Raw genomic sequence first — 6,000 nt, 5'->3', positions numbered from 1 at the left:
AATCATACAAATTAGGAGATGACGTCATTTAGCGACGTCTAGCGACCTTTAGGACAGTCAACAGCTGCTTTCCTTACTGAGGAGCAGCAGCAGCACTGGCGGTCAATGGCGTCCCGTTGAGGCAGCTTGGGACTCTGTGGATTTCCTGCTGCTCTGACAGTCTTCAGTCTTTTAGCTGGTAGTTGTGTTATTTTCCTGTAAATGTGGTGGTGGTCAGTAGTCTAGCTCTGGTCACATCAGTGTAGGGGTGAGGGCCCTTTATTTGTTTATTATTCTTTTTCTTTTCTCCTGTGTTAAATGAGGGAGGAGGTAAGACCACTGTATTTTATGTTTCTTTTTCTAGGTTATTTAGTAAGATGGGATGTGAGGTTTTGTTTATTTTGGTCTTTTCTCACCCTGAAGGTTTATGATGTTGACCGTTGTTTGTTTGTCATGTTGAAAATAATAAAAGATTTCACTTGAGCATCAGATCTGTTGTGCTGGTTCGTTTATTTATCTCCCCAAAGCTCTAGACCTCAACTTTACTATATTATAAACGGTGTGATGAACGGGGTCAGAAGTTCACTTTTAATGTTGTAAATAAATTAGCCCAGGTTTCAGAAAGCAATTGTAGCTAATCTACGGCTGTCAGTGGGCTTTAAGTTATGTGTTGAGGCGATAAACTAAAGCAGTAATAAATGCTGTTTAATGTAGAAGGAGTTTTCTCTCTTACCAGCCTCAATGTTCCACAGCCTCCTACCCTGCTACCTTTGGTGCAATTCTGTCTTAAATTGTAGAAGCATCACGGTAGGTCCTTTTTTTAAAAGAAGAGTTCAGGAGGAAAAAGATACAAGTGAGTGAAACGTTCAGAAACTGGTTGTAAAGGGACGACAATTATCATTCACAAGCCCTGAAACATGCCAGCAGTCACTGTCCATCAGTTTGCTGGTAAGGTTGAAATGTGCAGTGCTGGGAGTCCAGAAGCAGGACCGGGATCTTAATTTTAGGCCAACTCCATTTACACTGCCGTTCCCACAGCTCAGAATGTCTGCTTTTGTAGACGTCCATCAACTTAACCTGGAAAGCACAATCCTGGTCACGTCTTTCCCACTGTAGTACATAACAGAAACACACCAAAGATATCATGGCCAAAGCTCTCTGATGAGGACGTTAGTCGTACAGCTAATCTAAGCAGCTCAATGCTCTCTGGATCCAGTGGAGGAAGCAGGATGACGCCTTGGTTTGGTTCTTGTAGAGTCAATCCGGAATCTTCCCCGTCAATGGCCTCAATATGAGTCCCCTAAATACACACAGCCAGATAATTTACCTCAATTTTATTTAAATAGAGCTTTTACAACAAATGTGGTCACAAACAGCTTTACAGAGATTTACATTTAAGGCATTTAGCAGACGCTCTTATCCAGAGCCTCTTACAAAGGATATGTGTCAGAGCCTCTTTTGAGCAAGCCAGTGGCAACAGTGGCAAGGAAAAACTCCCTCGAGTCGAGAGGAAGAAATCTTAAGAGGAACCCATCCTCCTCAGGTCGACACCAGATCATAATAAAAATCAAAACAGGAATAAAAACAATAAAACAAAACTGGATTAAGAAAAAGAGAAAAAGGTAAATGTGGCGTGAAGCCAAACAAAATGAGAATGTGAGTGAGAGTGATAAAGTCCATGCAGGTAAACGGTCAGAAGCAGAGTCATGCAGGGAGGTGAGGATGAATCAATGCGAGGCCCCAGAGCAGGACAGCGGGCAGGAAGGTAGTGGAGAGCCAGGTCAGGTCAGGCGGTACCAGGATGGAGCAGTTGGAGCCGGGCATCTCAGTACATGTGAAAGAGAAAACAGAAAGGAGGGAAAAACACAAGAGGGTCAGGAGAAGCACAGGAAAATGTTACAGGAGGGGGGTGGGGGGTAATATAGTGTGATAGGATCCAATAAATGGACTTGTATCAGCAGCAGCTGACAGCAGGGGGCAGCTCAGCACATAGAGGAGAGAAAAGAAAGGAGAAGATGATGATGCGTTTAGGAGATGTCAGATCAGACTGATGTCCGGCCTGTAAAGGAAGTAGATTAGAGAGACTGCAGAACTGATCAGGAACCTGTGAACAGAGAGCAGAACAGTCCAAACCTGTTAGTGTTCATACAAGCTACATCAGCAAGGAGAACAGTACAGTGCACTGATGGATTCTCTAAAGGCTTGAGCTTAAAGGTAAGTTTTTACTCTGGATTTAAACACAGAGAGTGTGTCTGAGTCCCGAACAGCAACAGGAAGTCTACTCCAGAGTTGAGGAGCCTGATAAGAGAAAGCTCTTCCTCCAGTGTTGATTCTCCTGAAGCGAGGAACTGACAGAAGGCCAGCGCCCTGCGAACGAAGTGAACGTGGCTGGTTGTAGGTTTAAGAAGTTCCCCAAGAACCATTTAGTGACTTAAGTCAGAAGGAGTATTTTATAATCAGTGCAGAATATAACTGGTAACCAGTGCAGGGACGAGAGAATGGGACTAATATGGTCAAGTTTCCGAGCCCTAGTGAGCTCTCTAGCAGCTGCATTCTGAACTAGTTGGAGCTTTTTAATGATTTACATGAACTTCCAACCAGAAGAGCATTACAGTCATCCAATCTAGAAGTTATGAATGCAGGCACCTGCTTCTCTGCGTCATGTAAGGAGAGTACATTACGCAGTTTAGCAATATTACGTAGGTGGAAGAAGGCAGTTTTAACTATGTAACAGATGTGTGCATCAAACGAGAGGACAGAGTCAGAAACAGCTCCTAGGTTTTTTACAGAGCTGCTGGGTTTGACTGAGAATCCATCTAAATCTACAGCAATATTTGCATTTTTGGATCAATAAGTAAGACCTTTCTATGTCTTTCAGACAGTCTGTTATTTTATTAAGGCAGATAAGTATATCTGGGTGTCCTCAGCATAGCAATGAAGGTCAAGTCAATGCCATGTTTACGGATTATTTAGTCCAGCAGCAGCTTATAAAGAGTAAATACGAGTTATCTGTTCTAGAGTAAGCGTATGGTCATCATACCAAGACACTGACCTTTTCTTAATTGGAGCAACATGGTCAAGATTAGAGCGGAGTACAGACAGCAGATCATCTGTTTCATGCTCAGGGTCTATAGGAGGAGATGGGCAGGAGATGGTTAAATCTGGAGGGTTATTAATAAATACACTGGCTGTAGAGGTTGTTATGGTACGCTTGCTCATAAAGCGAGGCTGCAGGGGGATCTCCTGGTTTAAGACTACATGATTAGGTAGTGGTCAGAGATGGAGTCAGGCTGAGAAATGCTGTTTCTATACCCAGGGTCAGAACTAGGTGTGTATGGTTGCATCTATGAGTTGGACCTAAAACATTTTGAATGAATCCCAAGACATCTAAGATTGATTAAACCCAGTTCTAATGGGTCCTGAATCTTCTCCAAGTGAATATTGAAATCTCCAACATTTAAAGCCTTATCAGTAGAGAAAGCTACCTCTGATAAGAAGTCAGTAAATTCACTCAGAAAGTCTGTAGAAGCTCCAGGAGGACGATGGACTGGAATAAGCAGTAAATAGAGCTGCTTTGTAGAAGCTGGGGAAGAGTCTGCCACTTTCAGACTAAACACTTCAGACGATTTCGCTTCATAACCTGAGATTTGGGTTTATGTCCAGAACTGGATCAGAGACTGAGGCTACGCTGCTGCTATGAGCAGACCTGCGAGGAGAACTGCAGTAGTTCAAGCCTGGGGGAGTCGATTCATTCAAAGCAATGATTCATTAGGTTTAACCCCCGTTTCACAAAGACACAGTGAACTGAGGAGGTTTTCAGTAATGATTTCATTGACTGACTGCTTTAGGGTCTAGAGATCGGACACTACGACTGCGGACTACACGAGGGACAGACACAGTCTCAGCACTGCAGGGTTTATCTGATCAGCTATATGATGGTGATACTGGTACATTACTATTTCCACACCATGCAGTAAATAACAGAATTATGGTTTAAATGGAGTAAAAACTCTCACCTGCCCAGTCTCTCATCCACCTACCCGAGTGGTATGACTGGGTAGAGCCAGTCAGTCGTATCGTACCACCTTCGTGATGTTCCCGGAGAGAACGACAGACCCCAGGCGGCTCGGGTGAAGCCCACCCCAGTTGTCTACGAAGCCAGCAGTGGAGCGAAGAGTCGCTGAACGGCTCCCAGAGACAGAAACGCAAACGAGCCTCCGTGAGACAGAGAGCTGTACAGCAGCACAGGGAGCAGAGAGCTCCAGGATCACAGCAGCTGTCTCAGAGGAAGGAGACAGAGCTGAGAGGAGAGACTATAAAGGAGGGCCGGTCGCTCGACGCTCTGTGTCGAATCACGACTCGAGCTTCTGAAGAAGAACCGAATCCAAACAGCGGTTCAGAGTCTCGCTCAAAATACCGGAGATCACGTGATCGCCCGAAGCGCGGCTTCGTTACGTCACTGAACGCAGTCACGTGTCAAGGCGCGTCAGTTTCCCGCTGCAGACCCGAGCGCAACGAGCTGAACATCAACTGAAACCTGAACCCAAATGAAATAGAAATGTAGAAAATGTGAGAATCTGCTGGACTTTCATTTAAAAACACAAAACATGAAGCAGTTTCTCTCTGAAGGTCAGGTGTTGTTTCCAAACCGACTAAAGAGAATAAAAGTGATTGACAGACCTCCTCCGTATTCGAGGCTTTTTAACTGGAGACGATGTGAAATGAGCTCTAATAAAACACTGAAGTGTTTCTGTTTATTTCTGTGTTCAGCAGATGTTCAGCAGATGTTCAGCAGATGTTCAGTCTACATGCACATTAAACAGGGGGATTTTTCACATGATCAAATATTAATAAACGGGACTATTTTATTTACGAGGAGAACAAAGCAGTTACACACTCAGATCAAATACATGCAGTTAAATGTAGATAAAATTACATTCAATGAACAGGAGAAACACAGGCAGACATCACTGTATGGAGCTCCTGTTTCAGTCTGGACGAAGCTGATGAACACAAGTGAATCAGGCAATGGAGGTGTAGTGTTTCATTAGAACAGCAGGTGGCGCAGTAGAGCTGAGGAGCTGAGAAGCACTTTGACCTCAAATGTGTTAAAAAGCCTCGGGCTGCGTCCAGAAACCCCCAAACCTCCTCCTCTCCTCTGTGACCCGGAAACTGGGTTTGTGGCTCCATCATGCCGCTTGTCCAAAAACCGGAGGAGACGAAAGAAGCGGCTTCCAGCGGAGGAGACCTGAGAGGATCCCACCCAGGAAGAGTGTTAAAGATTTAGGAGTGAGATCACTGAGTGCACTCCCAGAGACCACGGGAAATAGAGAAACACCACACAAGTCCTAAACGCACAGATTAACTAATATTACTGATCTGATCCAATGAGCAGTAAAGCAGTCATAGAAATGTAGAGTTTAGAGAAACTGACCCGCTCCCCTGCTTCTTTACACCTGGCTTATTTACTGGAACTGAGCTGAAATGATCTTTATTCAGTTAACAACCGCAAGTACTGTCTGTTCAGTTCAGCTTTATTAATCACCCTATATATTTCTAATTGTATTTATATATATATATAGATTCTGGACGCAGCCTGTGGGTCAGTTCTGAGAGCAGCAGGTCTAAACTTAAACCTGCACTAATCAGTTTTCTCCTCAGAGCTCAGACTCAGTGTTTCACATCAAGATACAGAGAGAAGTTAAAAACACAGAAAGGTCCAGAACACATCAGTAATGCAGGTCAGCTGGTCACTCAGGCTCTTTTCCTGAATATGATATGAATAATAGAAACTTTACAGTTGTTTGGAAAAGATGAAACATTAAGGAGGTGTTTTCTAAAGTCTAAAGTAAGTGTAGAAATGAAGAGCACCGCTCAGCAGTAATGTGTGTATTACTGAGAACCTGATTCATTCATTAGTTGTGTGCTTTTCTGTGGACGAGTTGTGATGAAAAAGAGGAAACAATTTTCTCCAGTTTGAATCTCAGCCCCTTCTCTTCCTACAACGAAACACACACACAC

The sequence above is a fragment of the Salminus brasiliensis genome, chromosome 5 (assembly GCF_030463535.1).
Source record: "Salminus brasiliensis chromosome 5, fSalBra1.hap2, whole genome shotgun sequence".
NCBI classification, from domain to species: domain Eukaryota; kingdom Metazoa; phylum Chordata; class Actinopteri; order Characiformes; family Bryconidae; genus Salminus; species Salminus brasiliensis.
Note: the sequence above shows the minus strand (reverse complement) of the source record.